This window comes from Sus scrofa, chromosome 1, assembly GCF_000003025.6.
Source record: "Sus scrofa isolate TJ Tabasco breed Duroc chromosome 1, Sscrofa11.1, whole genome shotgun sequence".
NCBI lineage: Eukaryota > Metazoa > Chordata > Mammalia > Artiodactyla > Suidae > Sus > Sus scrofa.
Genome location: NC_010443.5, coordinates 37,177,727 through 37,196,053, shown reverse-complemented (window position 1 = coordinate 37,196,053; position 18,327 = coordinate 37,177,727). Strand labels below are relative to the sequence as shown.

The 18,327-nt window shown below is 42.5% G+C and overlaps 1 protein-coding gene across 10 annotated transcripts in view; it reads left to right on the top strand.

Annotated features, from left to right (window-relative positions):
- The window catches only part of NCOA7 (nuclear receptor coactivator 7), a 150,911-nt gene continuing 133,924 nt past the window's right edge, over window positions 1,341-18,327 (top strand). For 2 of the 10 annotated variants that reach the window (XM_021088655.1, XM_021088639.1), the window contains exon 1: window positions 1,341-1,768. The gene's annotated coding sequence lies outside the window, so the exon portion shown is untranslated. Of the gene's footprint in view, window positions 1,769-1,911; window positions 2,491-5,492; window positions 5,617-9,058; window positions 9,083-13,202; window positions 13,326-15,579; window positions 15,778-18,327 lie in introns of those variants that run through there. The other 8 variants (XM_021088642.1, XM_005659208.3, XM_021088647.1 and 5 more) reach the window with 8 other exon arrangements.

Genomic DNA, 18,327 nt, shown 5'->3' with positions numbered 1-18,327 from the left:
CTACTTTAAATACATAGTTATAGCTTTGCCTAATAAAAAAGATCACTGCTTAATTATTTCTTGACAAAATATGGAATCCATAGAGAGAAAAACAATAAGGTGTGATGAAGGGATGAAAATGGTTAAGAATTGCAACTAAATGGGCATTTCCTGCAGAAACTGCACTCTACAGCAGACCTCTTTATAAATGTTTTTTGTTTTTTTATTTTGCTTTTGTTTTTTTTGTCTTTTTAGGGCTGCACCCTACACTTATGGAAATTCCTGGGCTAGGGGTCAGATTGGAACTGTAGCCGCTGGCCTAGGACACAGCCGCAGCAATGCCGGATCCAAGCTGCATCTGCAACCTACATCACAGCTTGTGACAATGCCAGATCCTTAACCCACTGAGTGAGGCCAGGGATCGAACCTGTGTCCTCATGGATGCTGGTCATATTCATTTCCACTGAGTCAGGATGGGAACTCCTTCAAATGTTTTTAGAGTAAACAACTGCCAAGTTCTCATTGACTTCATTCTGTCACTTATTCATCATATATATACATATACCTTCTTATAGTCATGTTCTGAATACGGGGCAAAATATCATGAATAATAATAGGTATCTTTTGAAAATAAACTGGGGTTCTAGATCCAATCAGAGTCCCTGGAAATGGTCAAGTCCTGTGCCCTATTTCCTGACCCACATACACAATGCAGCTCCTACCCTGCTCCCCACCTGATGTCCACTTTATTTAAAAGAATGCATCTCCAGAAGTCTTAGTGATTTTATCACAGTTTGTGCTGCTATAGAACTTGTCTTTTCTTTGCTGTTTTTTAAAAATTTAATCTTAGATTTCAGAATCATCAAAGAAAGTGGCCCAGTTTCTCTGGAGATCCCAAACCATGTTCTTTTGATTCAATGAAATCAGCTCTTTATATTTTAGGAGCCTAATATCCCTTGGAAAATAATTTACAATTAACATAATACCTAAAGGAAAAAAAGAAAAATACCCAATTCTTCACATTCAAACCAAAAAGATGTAAGCCCGAGGTCCAGTTTTATACATGCTTAGTGCAGAATTGGGCGATTATTCCATATTTTGCAAGATAGTATAACTTGACCACTTGCAACTGAAATCCCAAAGCCATCACTGTTAAACGCTTCACTCCGCCTTCCTGGGGAGGCTCTTAGAGCATAAGCAGCATCAACTAGCCAGAGGAGGCCGCTATCTAGTGTGCCTGGGTGTTTGGCCTCTGACACACCAATGTTATCAGACCAGCTGCAGGCTCCACCATGAAGTGTTTTTTTTTTTTTTTTTTTTTTTTTTTTTTCTGTGTGTGAGGGTAAACCTCATGGCCAAATCCTCCTAATCATCTTGCAGTGCTGGTCACGGGACTGTAGAGGGAACGGCTCCCAAATGGGGATGGGAAGCTAACAGGCACTGCCCCGTTGCTGATGCAAATCTTCCCAGCCCAGGCTCTCTCGGGTCTCTGCCAAGAGTTGGCCTGGAGGGCTCAATTTGCTGTAATGGTTGCAATTTGACAGCATCCGGGATGCTGTACAGAGGACAGGAGCGGGAAGGGGGAGGAGATGTTGGGCCCCTTTGCAAAACACAACGCCAGAAAAGACAGGATGAATTTATTGTGACCAGTGATCCCCGAGTTGGAAGGAAACTCAAGGCTTTAAAGCTCGGGGAGACCCTCTAACTCCAGCTCTGCTCTCAAAGCTTAATCTCCACGAAGAGTGAAGGCTACTGCCTGTTAGCGGCACGGGGTGCGGTCCGGGGCGAGGTAAGAAGACCCTCTCAGGATCCGCCGCCCCAAGTCCGGCCGCCTGAGCGGAACGAGCTCGCTCCCGGGAGGCGTCACAAAGGGCCGAGGCCTGCGGAGGCCGCGCGCGCAGCTCTCCGGGGCGGAGCCGCCCGGCCCGGGCTGAGGCTGCGCCGGCTTAGCGGAGGCTGCAGCCGCCGGGGCGGGTGGGGGGTGGCGGGGGGTGCCCAGCCTCCCAGCTCGGAGGTCGCCGGGGCGGAGAGGATGCTGCAGCTGCAGCCCGAGCTGCCAAGCGGGTCCGCGGAGCTCCCCGGCGCCCGCCGCAGCGGAGGGGCGCAGAGCGTGGCACCGGCCGGGCGGAGCTAGAGGCGGGCGTCTGCACCGCGTCGCGCCACCCGCAGCTCTCCGCCTCCGGCCGGCCAGGGAGTCAGTCGTGGCCGATGTCCTGACCGGTGGCGCATCTGCAGGGTTGGCCAGGCGCCGCTCTTGGGAAGAGGCCTGAGGAGTCCCGGCGGCGGCAGCGTCCAGCAGCTCCGGACGCTGGTCCCCCGGGGCGCGCGCCTGGGCGTTCCTCCCTCCTGCCCTAGCTCCTCGTCACCACACGGTCCTCCCCCGACCCCTCCTTCCACCCACCCTGGAGGATGCGCTCCCCCGCGCCCAGCGGCAGAGGCCACGGCTCCCAGAAATGCGTGCACTGGATCCCCTTCTCCGGGACCCGAGGAGCCGGCGCAGCCGCCCTGTAGGTAGGTAGGTGAGGAGGGGACCAGCCCTCGCCGCCGCCCGCGGCTGATGCTGCCGCTGGGGAGGGGCGGGGGGCTGGGGCCAGGACCCGTCAAACTTGCCTCCTGCCGGGGCTCGGTGCGGCTCTCGGAGGTGTGCTAATGGCGCTGGGCACAGCCCCTGGATACCTGACCACCTCTTCTGGAGCTCCGGAGGCCGAGCGGTGGCGAAGGAGAGCTTGACCCTTCCCCGCCCACCTCCTGGGCCCGGTGGGGTGCGCGCTGCGGGCGAGGGTGGGGAGGACGAGTTGGTTTGTGGGTTATTGGGGGTTGGGGGGAGCGTTTGATTTTCAGCAGCTCAGGTGGAAATGTGTCACCGTATTTTTTTCGGCTTGATAAACAGATGCCTTCTTCCTGTTTTCTCCCAATATATAGCCGCTCAAAGCGTTAATTTAGCGGCATATAGAAGTCGCTCTGGATTTTGTGTATTTCAGAGCTGGCTGACTGATATGTAAGACTGATATCTCAAACCCTTACAGTCAGCATTTTGGGGCCAGTTAAAGGAGGCCCTTCTAGAAGTCGAACATTCAGGAGATAGATGAGGCTGGGGTATTCCTGTGCTGCCTACTTGGGAGCCTCTTGCTTTCGTGAAGGGATGCGTTTAAGGAGCGAGGTAAGTTTGATACAGGTGTAGGGAGTTGGGAATCTGCTGGAAGGATGCTCGGAGTTGGCCAGCAGAGGCAGCCTTGGGCGCATGTATTTCTGAGGAACTGGTTATGAATTCTTTCTCTCCCAAGTGTAAAGTTCATATATCAGGGCTTTTGGCAAGATTATCTCTTCAAAGGCAATCATTTTTCAGTTTTGTATCAAGCAATAAGGTTTAGAGTTTTGGAAAGTGGATGATTGTAAACTCTTTTTATTAACGTATTATGATTTTAGAGCTTTGGAAGATGAACCTGTGGAAACTCCAGGACAGAGCCTTCCTCTTGTTCAATCTTGTAACCCCTTGGCCTGGTGCACAATGAGCGCTCATTAGTTATTCTATTTTGTATGTATGTACGTATGATATGTATGTTTGTATTTTGTCTTTTTAGGGACACACCTGCGACATATGGAGGTTCCCAGGTTAAGGATTGAATCTGTAGCCGCCAGCCACAGCCACAGCCACGCCAGATCTGAGCCCCTTCTTTGACCTACACCACAGCTCAGGGCAACAGAGAGTGAGGCCAGGGGTAGAACCTGTGTCCTCATGGACAGATTCGTTTCCCATGAGCCACGATGGGAACTCATTAGTTATTTTTTTTTTTTTGAATAAACTATATTTCAAACTTCATCTAAAGACAATTTAGGATTAAAATGTATTTGTCCTCTGGCCATTGAGGTTTAACTGGATTTTAAAATTATTTCTTTTTTTTTAATAGTCCAATTCAGTTATTCCAACACAAGTTGAATTTTGATAATTTTAGGACCATATGTATTCTTCTCTGTGTTATTAAATAAGGTAATTCAGCCCAAATCTTAATATAAGTTACTTTCATTTATAAGCTTACATTTTTTCCCCAATTGGTAATCGAACTTATTTTAATTAAACTCTAAAATACAATTAAAAAGTACAATTCATGTTGAAAGGAGATTCTAGGTTACTCCAGAGGTAACAGTGATTTGGTTAATAAGTGACATATTAACTCAATTTAGAGTTGAGTTGTTGTGGTTGACCTAATTATAATGTATTTTATTACAGGTAGAGGCAAAAATAAAGCATTTAGAAGTGTCTGTGATGCCTAAATGATTCAAAATACATGGTATAGATATACATTTTCAATTGTACGGGTTTTCTCAGTATAGAAGCATATCAGTTTTCAAGTTTGACAACCAGGGTCGTTGTGAAATCAAGGGTTTGGAAGATTTAGTGCCCTTCTGCTTTTAAGTTTATGTTATCTTGAAATAATCTAGGATAACTGCATCACTTTACATGTTTTTTTTTTCTCTTACACTATGATATTTCCTATTTTGATTTTGTTTTATTTTCTGGTTATGTAAGTTTTATGAGCCAGTCACTTTGTTCAACAAAATTATCTGGGAATGGCCCGGTCACTTATTTTCTTTCTTTCCTTCTTTTTGGTCATTTTAATATGTCTTCACCATCCTTACTACATACTCACCAAATGCCTTGTTTTCACAAAACTATGGTAAGCTATAAGTTATTACTATTGCTTCTCCAGCCTAGTTGGGCTCTTCCTGGCTGGTGAGGGAGTAACACGTTTATGTAAAATGCCGTGAGATTGGGGGAACCAGCAGTGGGAGGGAGCTTTGAAAAATATGTCACAATTTATTCAAACAGAGCAAAAGTTCTCCCATGAAATAAAGATAATTACGTTTTACACATCTTAAATATATAGTCAAGGAGATTGAGCATTTAATTTACATTGTTCTTCCTTGCTCACTTTAAACATCTCAAAAGAGCCCTCCCCTATAGTTACAGTAAACTCTCTTTACTTTGTTGCAGATAATAAACACTTATTTGTTTATTGAACAAAGAGAAGTCGAATACTTAGACTATGCTGGCACTCCTGGCCTTGCAGTCGGTTTGTCAGAAGGGAGGGGGCATTTTTCTGTGTTCGTCCTGCATTCAATGCGCAGCGCCTCTGCGATTGAATGACTCACCACCTGGGTCCTGACTCCTGAGCTCCAGGCACCCTGCCTCCACATGCACCACTGGAATGCAAGCCTAAAACCTGAATTTACCCTATCTTTTTTTTTTCTTTCTGTATCTTTCCTAAGGTTTTATTACCAAAAACTTTATCCCTTCTTTGCCAAAAAATGCATATTGTCCTTTTTTCTCCCAGCCCAGTTTTCATTGTTATTGTTTACATCCAGTAGGATCCACTCAATTCACATATGTTAGAAGAAAAATTGTTATTGATGCAGAAAAAGTATAAAAAAGAAAATTTGTATAAAGTTGAATTTCAACTACAGAGAACTAATGGTTGAAAGATAATTGTTGCCTACTGTCTCCCTTTATATAGAATGCCAGAGACCATGAATTGTCTGCTCATAAATTTGATCAAGAGCTCAATTGAGAGAAATGATGTTTATAGAGAGTTGGCTGAACAAAGGCCATGATGGCTACCTAGTCCCCTCCAGTTCTAGGTGGGTCCTCAGAAACCTTGGGCTTTGGTTACCTTGTTTTGTATCCTTTGCACCCCTCCTCCAAAACAGTGCTCACACGGAAGCGTTCTATTAATAAAGATAGTCTCAAGAAATCTACTGTTATGCTACTTAAGAGATGTGGTTAAGATCGTAGTTCTGCTACAGCTCTTATTTGCAAGTTCCATCTTATTTGCAAGTTCCATCCAGATCTAATGCCAAAGAAAAGCTTTACTTCCCCTGAACAACTATTGAGTGTCTTTTTTTTCATCATGCAAAACTAGAATTAGATAATTGATTTTATTTCCCTTTCTGATTTGGCAACTAGGAAATGCGGAGTCAAATTTACAAGTTAATTTTAATAACCCTGTAAAAATCTGTGACCTAATATTGATGATCTAACCTTCCCTTTCTTTGGTCTTAAGCTTCTGTTCTACTCTGTTGGTTTTTTTTTTTTTTTTTTTTCTTTTTTCTTTTTAGAGCCACACCCGAGGCATATGGAAGTTCCCAGGCTAGGGATCCAATTGGAGCTACAGATGCCAGCCCACGCCACAGCCTCAGCAGTGCGGGATCCAAGTGGCATCTGTGATCTACACCACGCTCACATTAATGCTGATCCCCGACCCACTGAGCAAAGCCAGGGATCAAACCTACATCCTCATGGATACTAGTCAGATTAGTTTCAGCTGCACCACAAAGGGAACTCCCGTTTTTTGTTTTTTTTTAATTCCAATTTTTATCTAATTATATTTTCCCATTTTATTGAATTTATTATTTTTAAGCTGACTCACTTCCTTTGTAGAACAAGGCAAAATATAAAACAAAATCACTAAATGAAAACATTTGCAGATTTGATCTCTGGACACAGTATGTTTTTGATTAACACGTTTAATAGTTTCCATTAAATATGTTTTGAGCAAGTATTGCCAAAGTTTACTATATTTGAGCTTATATAGCCAAATGGAAAACAATGTTACATAGTTTTGCAAAACTTAGTTCCACTTATTTTTTTAACTATTGTATTTATGTCTACTATTGACTAATTTAAAATTGATCAAACCAGTTTAAGTCAGTTATTTCTGGAGTACCTGCCTTATATGATATTATTAGGCTGATCAGGAGATTCATTCCATTTAATTTTTTTTAAATCACTTTTAGCCAAAGGGCTAGCCTAAATTAACACTCATCACACTGGCCCTCACATCTGACCTCTTTCACATTCCTGATTTATTTGATTCATCTTTGTTTTAATAAATCAGAGATTTTTCTTTGAGCCTCTCTTAGTTACCATAAAAGACTGAGCACCCTGAGTTAATTGATCAGACTTTCTTCATTCTGGTATTTTGACAACTACCTCTTAAGTTGGTTGAATTTAACGGGGTAAATAGTTATTTATATCTGTATGGTGTCAACTTCGGTTTCATACATTTATCACCCAGGTCAGCAGAGAGACTGGCCCTTCTCAAGAGATTGGTGCAGTCCAGGAGCCTTTGAGGTAAAAATAATGTGAATTCAGGACAGCAATTTGAAACACTGGATGGGGTTTGGAGAGAGATGTGGGCAGATTTTTACATAGAGGCATCACATTCCGATAACCTCCATTTAATTTTTTTTTTTTTTAATTTTTGTGGTAGGTAATACCTTAATGTGATTCAGAAGGTACGAATGAGTAAAGGACTCCTTCTCATCCTCTTTCCCTGGTTACCTGCTTCTCCTGTCCACTGGCAACCAGTGTTTTCAGTTAATTCAAACGTCTCCAGTGACATTTTATGCGTATACAAGCAAATGTGAACATTCAGCCTGCTCATTTTATCTTCTCATCTGTTCTGCAATTCCCTTCTCTCCATTCCCACTGCCCTTGTTTGGCTCCTCAGATGCTTTGGACTGTTGCCTGCACTTTACTTTTCCCTACATTTCACCCCGTCTTCCTTCTGAACTTCCTTTTTCAGCCTTCTGAGGCGTTCCCATCTTGCACAGAAGGCGTCTACCATGAATCTTAGCCTGGACTCTTGGGCCCTGAGGAATTCATCTCTTGTCCTCTGCCCCTCCCTGTCGTGCATTTGGCTCACAATTGTTCTTAACTCACCCTCCCCACCCTCCATCAGGCAGGGACCCTTTAAAAAAATCTGATGAAAGTTCATGGTCTCATCACACACTAAACACACCATTTAGCCTACATGTCCCAGTTTATGGACCCAAGTTCAAAATCTCTGTTTTGGTAATGCAAAACTGTTTGTCACTTCCTGCATGTGCGTTGCATTTGACTTTTCTCCATGCTGTTTAAGAGGAAACATGGAACACTCTGTCCTCCTGTTTTCATTAGTGACCTACATTCAGATCTGGTGTCATCTCTAGGGCCATTCTTACTTGAGATTCCATAAACTCACAGAGCTTTCCACATGTTATGTCCCAGGTAGGTTTCCATACTGGGAACAGGCATTTCTCATAAATAGCAAAATTGCCCTTCTAGTAAAAATTAATTATGATTTTGGATAACATGCTATGATTGGTCAAAAAAAAAGCCCAAGGCTGCAGCTTTTACATAACTATTCATCCCTCTCTACCCTCCTACACCCCCCCCCAAAGCAGAATACATATCATTTCTTTAGCGTCCTTGCCTTAATTTACTAATTCTCTCTCAAACATTGTGTTAACACACATTGTTTTTTCGTTTTTGCTTTTGGGGGCTGCACATGCGGCATATGGAAGTCCCCAGGCTAGGGGTCCAATTGGCCAGCCTATGCCACAGCCATAGCCACTTGGGGATCAGAGCCGCATCTGTCACCTATACCACAGTTCACGGCAACACTCCCTGAATGAGGCCAGGGATCGAGGCCAGGGATCGAACCTCCCGCATCCTAGTCGGGTTCATTACTGATAAGCCATGATGGGAACTCTTTTTCTTTTTCTTTTTTTTTTTTTGAGAGAGTGCCTTTTATGCCTCTGTCCCTGGGTTTGCCTCAGAAGTTGGTGAAACCCTCCAAGTATGGTGTTACTCTCAAAAAATCAAAAGTGTTAACCATCATCCTTGGTAATTAACATGAACCATCTGGAGATAATAGCCCATCCTAAAAAGTGACTCCTAAATATGTGGCTGAAGTGTGTTTTTTTCTTTCTAAGCCAAGTAATCAGAGTGTCCCAGGTGCCTGGTTTTATGGCAAAGTGACTGGCACGAGGTAAATTGCTGTTGACTGATTAGCAGAGGATTTAGCATTTATTATTGCTTGTTCAACACTGTTCCTGTGGAATTCCCTGACTAGTGGGGATTGTGATCTCTAACCAAACTAGCCATGTTAAATAGGAAAAACGTGTGAGACTGCTCCTGAGGTGTGCGATCCCTTGCGATCTTTCATTTTCTTTCTGTAATTCTGACCTCACTAAGCAAACATCACATTTACTGATTTGTTTCCCCAGACATGCTGATGCGAGGAATCGCGTGTGCCCTGAGTAGCAGTAATGACTGTTCCAGGTATTGGATAAGTACAGCCCCTGATGTATGGTGTAAAGTTTCAGGCTGTTAGTCTGTTGGGAGGGCCTGCTCAGTCCTTATGGTCCCAGGTGTTTATAGCTGAACTCTCAGCCTGGGTCCTGGTGATTCCCCTAAGGTACTTGCCCGTCTATAGCTTCCCACTAAACAACTAGTTAGCAACCTTCCGATATCTTCAATTATAGCGCCTTCTAAAATAGTTTCAATTTAACACACTTGAACTTTTTAAAAAGCAGTCTAGGAAGAAATTGTTTTAGTCCATTTGGGCTGCTGTAACAAAATACCATGGACTGGGTGGCTTATAAAAAACAGAAATTTATTGCTCCTAGTTCTTGAGGCTGGAAGTCCAAGATCAGGCTGCTAACATGGTCAGGCTCTAGTAAGCACCCTCTTCCAGGTTGTAGATTATGGACTTCTTGTGTCCTCAGATGGTGGAAGGGGCTAGGAGTCTCTCTGAGCCTCCTTTATGAGGGTACTAATCCCATGAGGGCAGAGCCTTCATGACCTAATCACCTCCTGAATACCCTACCTCTTACCTCTTACCATCACCCACAGGGTTAAGTTTTTAACATATGAATTTGGGGTGGGGGAGGGGGACACAAACAGTCTACTATATATATATATATAGCAGGAGTAGAAATTTCACTACACAGGAACTGCAGATGGACAAAACATTAAAAAAAATTCACCTTCATTGTATCAAAGAAATGCAGACTATAATTAGATTTTACCTTATTTATTTACTTTTTTGTCTTTTGTCTTTTTGAGGGCTGCACTCACAGCATATGGAGGTTCCCAAGCTAGGGTCTAATCAGAACTGTAGCCACCAGCCTACACCAGAGGCACAGCAACACCAGATCCCAGCCGGGTCTGCGACCTACACCAGAGCTCACCACAACGCCGGATTCTTAACCCACTGAGCGAGGCTGCAACCTCATGGTTCCTAGTTGGATTCATTTACACTGCACCACAATGGGAACGCCTATAATTAGATTTTAAAAGTCCATAGCAATGCCAGTAAGGTTGAGGTTGGGTGATACTCCCTTTTCATAGATGGTAGGAGGGTAATGGGGGTATTATGCCTCTAAGGGAAAACAGTCTAGTTCATAGAATTCCTTGGCACCAGTGATTCTGTTGTAAGAGTACATCATAAAAAAAAAAAAAAAATCAGAGATGAGGCTTAATTACACGGATGAGTACACGGTCTCTGGGAGGCAGGTGGTATTGTGGGTGAGTAAAGAGCGGTGATGCTAGAGCCAGTTGCCTGGCTTGGAGTCCTTTGCTACCACTTATGAGCCTGGAGGACCTAGGCAAGTTAATTTCTCCTTGGTTTTTTCATCTGTGAAATGAAGATAATCATAGTATCCACTTTCCACATTGTATTAAGAATTAGGTAAGTTAATATATGAAAAGTACTTGAGACTCTACCACAGAGTAAGCAACTATGTAAGTATTAGTTGTTAGCAAAGGTGGTATTGTGAAAATTGGAGACATATGCAACAGTGGAGTCTTTTTTATGAGATGGTACACCAAACTGTGTACAAAAAGATGCTGATTTTAAAATAGCAGCACAGAAGAAAAGACAGGAAAGTGACAAAATATTGAGACTCCTGTCTCCATTGATGGGATCATAGGCGATTTCTATTTTTGCATTTTATTTGTTAATCCGTATGTATTACAATGATAATTGTCAGAAGTAATTAAAATTGATATATCATAGGATTCTTATATTCTTGACTTCTCTTTTATCAAATGCATATTCACTTTGACATATTTTACTTTCTCTTCCTCTTTTCAAAGCTAATATTTCACTTCCTCCATATCTTCACCCACACGCCATCTGCTTGGTATTTTCTTGCGTTTAGCTTGCTTGCTTGTTTTGTGTATAGATCAACTAAGGCTAGCTTTTCAAGAATAAATAGACCAAGTGAAAGGATTTATGAGATTTTAGTGGTGGTGACTTTCTCTGGGAAATTGAAGCCAAAGAATGCTATTTGGGTGATAATGGCACTGTATGTATCCTCTCCACATTTCAGGCTCTCAGCTTTATTTCCCACTCCCCACCTGCATAAACTCAGCACTTTAGTAGGGTCAGAAGAATCCTCAGTACCCCTCACAAACACAGGGTAATTCCTGCATTCAGGCTTTTGGCTGCCTGCTCTGTCTTTTTTTTTTTTTTTTTTTTTTAATTACTCAAATGAATTTATCACATCTGTAGTTGTATAATGATTATAACAATCTGATTTCACAGGATTTCCATCCCACAGCCCAAGCACATCCCCCCACCCCCCAAACTGTCTCCTCCAGAGACCTTAAGTTTTTCAGTGTCTGTGAGTCAGCATCTGTTCTGCAAAGTTCAGTCTGTCCTTTTTTCAGATTCCACATGTCAGTGAAAGCATCTGATGTTGGTGTCTCATTGTATGGCTGACTTTACTTAGCATGATAGTTTCTAGGTCCATCCATGTTGCAAAAAATGCTGGTATTTCGTTCTTTTTAATGGCTGAGTAATATTCCATTGTGTATATGTACCACATCTTCTTGATCCACTCCTCTGTCGATGGACATTTAGGTTGTTTCCATGTCTTGGCTATTGTAAATAGTGCTGCAATGAACATTGGAGTACATGTGTCTTTGCAAGTCGTGGTTTTCTCTGGGTAGATGCCCAAGAGTAGGATTGCTGGATCAAATGGAAGTTCTTGCCTGCTCTGTCTTAATTTCCTCACACATTTATTTTATTTTATTTTTTTTCATCTTTTTGCCATTTCTAGGGCTGCTCCTGTGGCATATGGAGGTTCCCAGGCTGGGGGTCTAATTGGAGCTATAGCCACTGGCCTACGCCAGAGCCACAGCAACTCAGGATCCAAACCATGTCTGCAACCTACACCACAGCTCACGGCAATGCTGGATCCTTAACCCACTGAGCAAGGCTAGGGGTTGAACCCACAACCCACAACCTCATGGTTCCTAGTCGGATTCGTTAACCACTGAGCCACGATGGGAACTCCTCCTCACACACTTCTTCCTTTAAAGCCAATATTCTGCACCAGGTCGAAACTTAAGTCTATCAACACTTTCTAAGACATTTATTCTACTCCCGATTTTAGTTTCTTTTGGCGCTTAACTATTTACTGCAAATTGAATATAGTCTTGCTTTATGGCTTAGTAGTTCTTACAGTAAGCTGATAGGGTTTGCATTTTCTATCACTCCGTGCCCTCAGGTTTCGAGCACAATGTTGTCCACATACATGGACATGGGGCACAGGAAGATTGAATATTGCCGTGTTGATAGTATTCTGAGGAGATGATTTATAAGTCTTTTGTTCCATTTTTCCTTTTGCCCCTCCTTCTCATTCCTTTATTTTCAAGATCAGAATGTTATATCACTTGGCTCACTATGTCTTATAGATATTTGCCTGAAATTTTGATAGTCAATTTTCATTCCTAAAGTCTAAAAGCTAAAGGGTCCAGCTGCAAAGAACACGACAGTTAGCAAATGCATTTACAGTTAGGGCAATTTACTTAAACTACTGCTAGTTGAAAGGATAACTCTATCCATTGACTCTAAAATATTGCTTGTTGGATCAAGACAGTTTCATGAACCTGCCAGAGAATGTGCTTAAAGTTCATGAATATGTTAGATTCTTGTAGATCTTGTGTTTCCTAGAAAGGACCAAATCCTTGGAAATGTTTTCATGTATCTGCTCTCTTAGTCTGGACCAGTAGTTTCCCAGCTGGGGTTCATGTGCCCCTTGAGGGTATAGAAAGAAATTGTTAGAAGGTTTATACCACCTTTTCATGACTTCTTTTTTTGTTACATGTTTTATAATGCATATATTAGTGCAGAGGACCTGTTTTATATGAACCATACATTGGGATTTTATGCTCAGATATTTTTATTGATGTAGAATATAACTTTTAAAAAATGGAGACCACTAATTTAAATATAAGGCAAGAATTTTTATACACACTTTAAAATAATTTTTAATTAATGTATAGTTGATTTACAATGTTGTGTCAGTTTCTTCTGTACAGCAGAGTGACCTAGTCATATATCTATATGCATTCTTTTTCTCATATTATCTTCCATCATGTTCTATCACAGGTGATTGGATATAGTTCCCTGCGCTATACAGAAAGATAAAGGCAAGATCTTATTGTTCTATAGCCTGAAGTCAATTTCTGTCATGAATTTAGCCATGATAAATAAAAAATCAACTTACTAAAGGTAAATACTATATCTGACCCGAACTAAGAATTGTAATGTGTGTATGTGTGTGTGTACACACAGGCAGTCTTGTTCATGCATGTAAAACAAGACACGGGCCCTGCCTTTTGAGAGCTTACAGTCTGTTTGAAAGGAATGTGGGCATGAGGGCAATTAATTAGACGATGGTACGAGATAGCATAAGTGTGTATGTGAGAAACTTAGCCGTATGAATTTGTTAGACTAAAATCATTGTAAGAGTGGCATAATACATGGTGAGGCCACAGTCTCAGAATATTTAAAAACCCTCTCTATGTTAAGAATTTTCCTTGAGGAGTTCTTGTCGTGTCTCAGTGGGTCAAGCACCTGACATATGGAGTTCCCGTCATGGCCCAGTGGTTAACGAATCCGACTAGGAACCATGGGGTTGCGGGTTCGATCCCTGGCCTTGCTCGATGGGTTAAGGATCCAGCGTTGCTGTGAGCTGTGGTGTAGGTCTCAGACACGGCTCGGATCCTGTGTTGCTGTGGCTCTGGCATAGGCCAGCGGCTACAGCTCCGATTCGACCCCTAGCCTGGGAACCTTGCCCAAGAAAATGGCAAAATGACAAAAAAAAAAAAAAAAAAAAACCCAAAAAATAAACTGACATAGTGTCTGTGAGGATGAGGGTTCCATCCACTGGCCTCAGTGGGTTAAGGATCTGGTGTTGCTACAAGCTGCAGTGTAGGTCTCAGACGTGGCTCAGATCTGGCATGACTGGCTGTGGCGAGGCTGGCAGCTGTAGCTCCCATTTGCCCCCTAGCCTGAGAACTTCCATATGCCACAGGTGCTACCATAAAAAGAAAAAAATTTTTTTCTTAAAATTTTTTTCCTTGATAATCAGGTCAGTTCTTAGTCCATCTGCTCAAATAAGCTGTGCTTAAATTATCTTCTGAGTACAGATATTAACTGTGGGAGCTTTTTTGTACGAATATTCAAAATAATACTTACCGGAGTTCCCGTCATGGCGCAGTGGTTAACGAATCCAACTAGGAACCATGAGGTTGCGGGTTCAATCCCTGCCCTTGCTCAGTGGGTTAACCATCTGGTGTTGCCATGAGCTGTGGTGTAGGTTGCAGACGCAGCTCGGATCCTGCGTTGCTGTGGCTCTGGCGTAGGCTGGCAGCTATAGCTCCCATTAGACCCCTAGCCTGGGAACCTCCATATGCTGTGGGAGTGGCCCAAGAAATAGCAAAAAAACAAAAAAAAAAAAAAAAAAAAAAAGAAAAAATAATACTTACCAATGCTCTCAATTACATGTCCGCATTTCCTTTAAATTATGAAAGAAAGTGGCAGAATAGACATGATGGGAAGGTCATACTATTTTCGATGCAGTATCCTTTAGGAACAGTGGTAGTGTGTAAGATTTAAAGTGAATTAGTTTCCTAGGGCTGCTCTGACAAAGTACCCAAAACCGAGTAGCTTAAAACAATAGAACTTCATTGTCTCACAATTCTGGAGGATAGAGGCCTAAAATTAAGATGTTGGGAGGACCATGTCTCTGAAACCTGTAGAGGAATCCTTCCTCTTCTGGCCTCTGGTGATCTGCTGGCTGTCCTTGGCATTCCTTGGCTTGGAACTGCCTAACTCTAACTCTACTTCTGTCTTCAGGTGGTGTGTTCCCTGTGTGTCTTGATCTTCCCACGGCCACTTTCTTATAAAGACACTGGTCATATCGGATTAGAGGCCCACCCTACTTCAGTATGACTTCCTCTTAACTGATTACCTCTGCAGTGACCCTCTTTCCAAATAAGGTCACATCCTTGGATGCGGTGGTTACTACTTCAGCGTGTACAGAGGGGGTGACACAGTTCAACCCATAACAATATCACATCCTGTAGATGAATGTACCAAGATGTGCATAAGTCACGCTTGGTGTCAAATGATGCCTCCTTACAGCTGAACTTTCTGTAGCTCTGCACATTGGTTATGGGGTAAATGACAACTGGAAGGAAAAGATGCTTTCTTGGCAACTTTTTTAATTGGCTGCTTCTGTTTCTGGGCTCTGGTATTCCAGGCTGAGTAGAATTATATCTATAGACAATAATATGTACTATGTGGCTTTGATCTTCCTGGTAAAAATCCACAAGGTGATTTGTGGATCAGGATATTTCTAAAGGGGTATTGGGGTTTGTGTGTGTGTGTGTGTGTGTGTGTGTGATAATACTGCACAATAGCCTCCAAATCTTAGTGGCTTAGAACCACAAATATTTATTTCACATTCATGAATCTGCAGGTTGACTGCGGTTTGGCTACGCTTGGCTGGGTCCAGTGGGCTGGGCTGCACTCCAAAGCTGAGGTAGGAGTTCAGGTCTGATCCACACGGCTTCATCCTGGGACCTGTGCTGAAGAAGGAAAAGCCGCTCCCTGGGGCATCCTCTTCCAACTGAAAACAGACCCTTGCCAGGCTTCTTAGAGCCTCAAGCTGAAATGGGTACATGGTTAATCTTCAGTCTGTTGGTCAAAACAAGCCACATGGCCAATGAGGTGGAAAAGTGTATTCTGTGTGCTCAGGCAAAGTACCGCCAAGGGTGTAGCACAGGAGATGAGTGTACGCTTCTCTTACAAGGAGGGGGGTGCAAGATTGAGACAACAATCCAGTCCTGCCAGATGGCCAAAGAGCCCTTTTACTTTGAATTCTACATGAATTTTTATGTCAAACAACCTAATAAATTTTTTTTTTTTTGTCTTTTTAGGGCCACACCTGTGGCACATGGAAGTTCCCAGGCTAGGGGTCAAATCGGAGCTGTAGCCGCAGGCCTACGCCACAGCCACAGCAACACCAGATCCAAGCTGCATCTGTGACCTACACCATAGCTCATGGTAACGCTGGATCCTTAACCCACCGAGTGAGGTCAGGGATCGAACCCTCATCCTCATGGATCCTATTTGGGTTCATTAACCACTGAGCCATTTTGGGAACTCTAGCTTAATAAATCTTTAAAAGAAAACATACTTAAGCCATAGACTTCATTTCTTCACCCAGTTGCTTCGAAAGCGAGAATTGTATCCTATGCATTTTTGAAATAGAGGTCAAAGGACTCCCCAGCGTTGGTTTAATTTTGTGTTGGGCAGATTTCCTGCCCCTCAGACACTTTTCATGTGCCTTCTTCCTGAACCCACAGTTGCCTATTTGCCACAGTTTGTACCATACCTACCAAAGTACCACATGCCCTTCTCCATCTTTATCCCACGCACCTGAGGCAGAGTCAGCTGGCATTGTGGTCCTCTTGAGCGTGCTCTGATAGAAAACCTTTTCATTAAGGATGAAACTCTTTTTGCTTTACAGAGGTGATGGCTGAGTGTGTAGCAGTGTTGACCTGTAATCATGAAGGGTGGTTTTGGTGCTGCCCCACTTCAGACCCCTTCCCTAAGAACACTGGCCTGAGTGATTTGGCCTTTTTCTTTCTGTTAGCACTTCTCTGTGCAGATAACATTTTATTTGGCATTACTTTCCATCTTACCTTTTCTTTCAGGTTGTTTTATTTATGTAAATTTCATTTCCTTGTCAAAACTTGAAGTTTTCTTAGAGTACATTGAGTCCTTTTTATATGCATAGGTTTTGGATAAATAGTACAGTGGTAGGCATTAAACGAGTTCTTAGTAAATGCTTGCTGAATTGAAGAGACTGCTTGTCAGTATGTGACAAGGCACTTTTTTGAAGTAAGTGTAAATTGTTTATAGCCACCTGTTCATTCCATGTAAATAAATATGCTGAAAGCATATTAAAAAAGAGTGATAATTCAATTATTTTTATTTGCATTTCTACAAGTAGCATGCCAGTATATGCTAGTGTATTATGAAAATGCATTCAGTTGCCAACACCATCCACATGAACGCAGAGAAGCATGTGGTTTTTCCTTAGTGAAATGGCAATTTATCTGGTTAAGTGAACTTTATATCTCTTGATAGTCTCAAAAGACACTCAAATTTAATTCTTCGAAACTAGTGTTCGCAGCCCATAAACTGTATGTTCTTTGGAAAGGCATTCTTTTTATTACATCTTTCATCCATCAAATTTTGTTGGTTTTGTTTGCATCAATGAACTCTAATTTGGATCCATCAAATAGATACTGCCACCAAATAATAAAGTAGTAACCACTACTCACACTTATTTTTGTCCTAAAATATTTTGGGGGGCCACACCTGTGCCATGTGGAAGTTTCCTGGGCCAGGGGTTAAATCTGCATCATAGCAGCAACCCAAGCTACTGCAGTGACAATGCTGGATCCTTAACCTGCTGTGTCATGAGAGAACTCCTGTTCTGTCCTACAATTGGAGCAGCTGAGGCATAGTGCAAGATCAGAACCCCAGCAGTGGTGATGGCATTTGCTGTGAGCACAAGCAGCTGGTGCAGTGATTCATCTTCGTGCCTACCCTGTGGAAGCCCTGGGGGATAGGCTTGTGTTCTTTCAGGCTCTAGAACACTGGAGAGCTTATTTCTTTGGGGCCAGAGCTAGAAAATATCTGCAAAGAAAATCAAACTGGCCAGGGATCTTAGGATTTTAGCAGTGGATATAACAATATTAAAATGAATTCCAGAAGTAACTGAAGAGAAATTTTTCTTCTCATGTCACCTGTTTATTTATTGATGCCATTGGGGGCTTACCACCTTTAGATTCATTTTGGAGATTGCCTGAAGTGATCTTACGGAGCTGGAGCAATAGTAGGGGGTATCCCTGGAATCAGTGGTGATGCAGGCATCAGATTTTTTTCAGCTCTTGTGAAGGTAGGGATAATCATATTCATGTAGCAGACATCCAGTAAATAGTGACTGATGGTGAGAAAGAACTTTTCTCTTATGGTTGAGACATGAGATCAGCAGAGTAAACTTTCCTGTTTTCATTGTCCCCAGTAACTTTATATGACTTTCTGCATATTTTCCCCATTTAATATGTCTTTGTGTACAAGCAGAAAACTGTTCAAAACTGATTTCTTATATCCTTATAAGTATTAACGAGGACATGCATGCAATATATTAAAA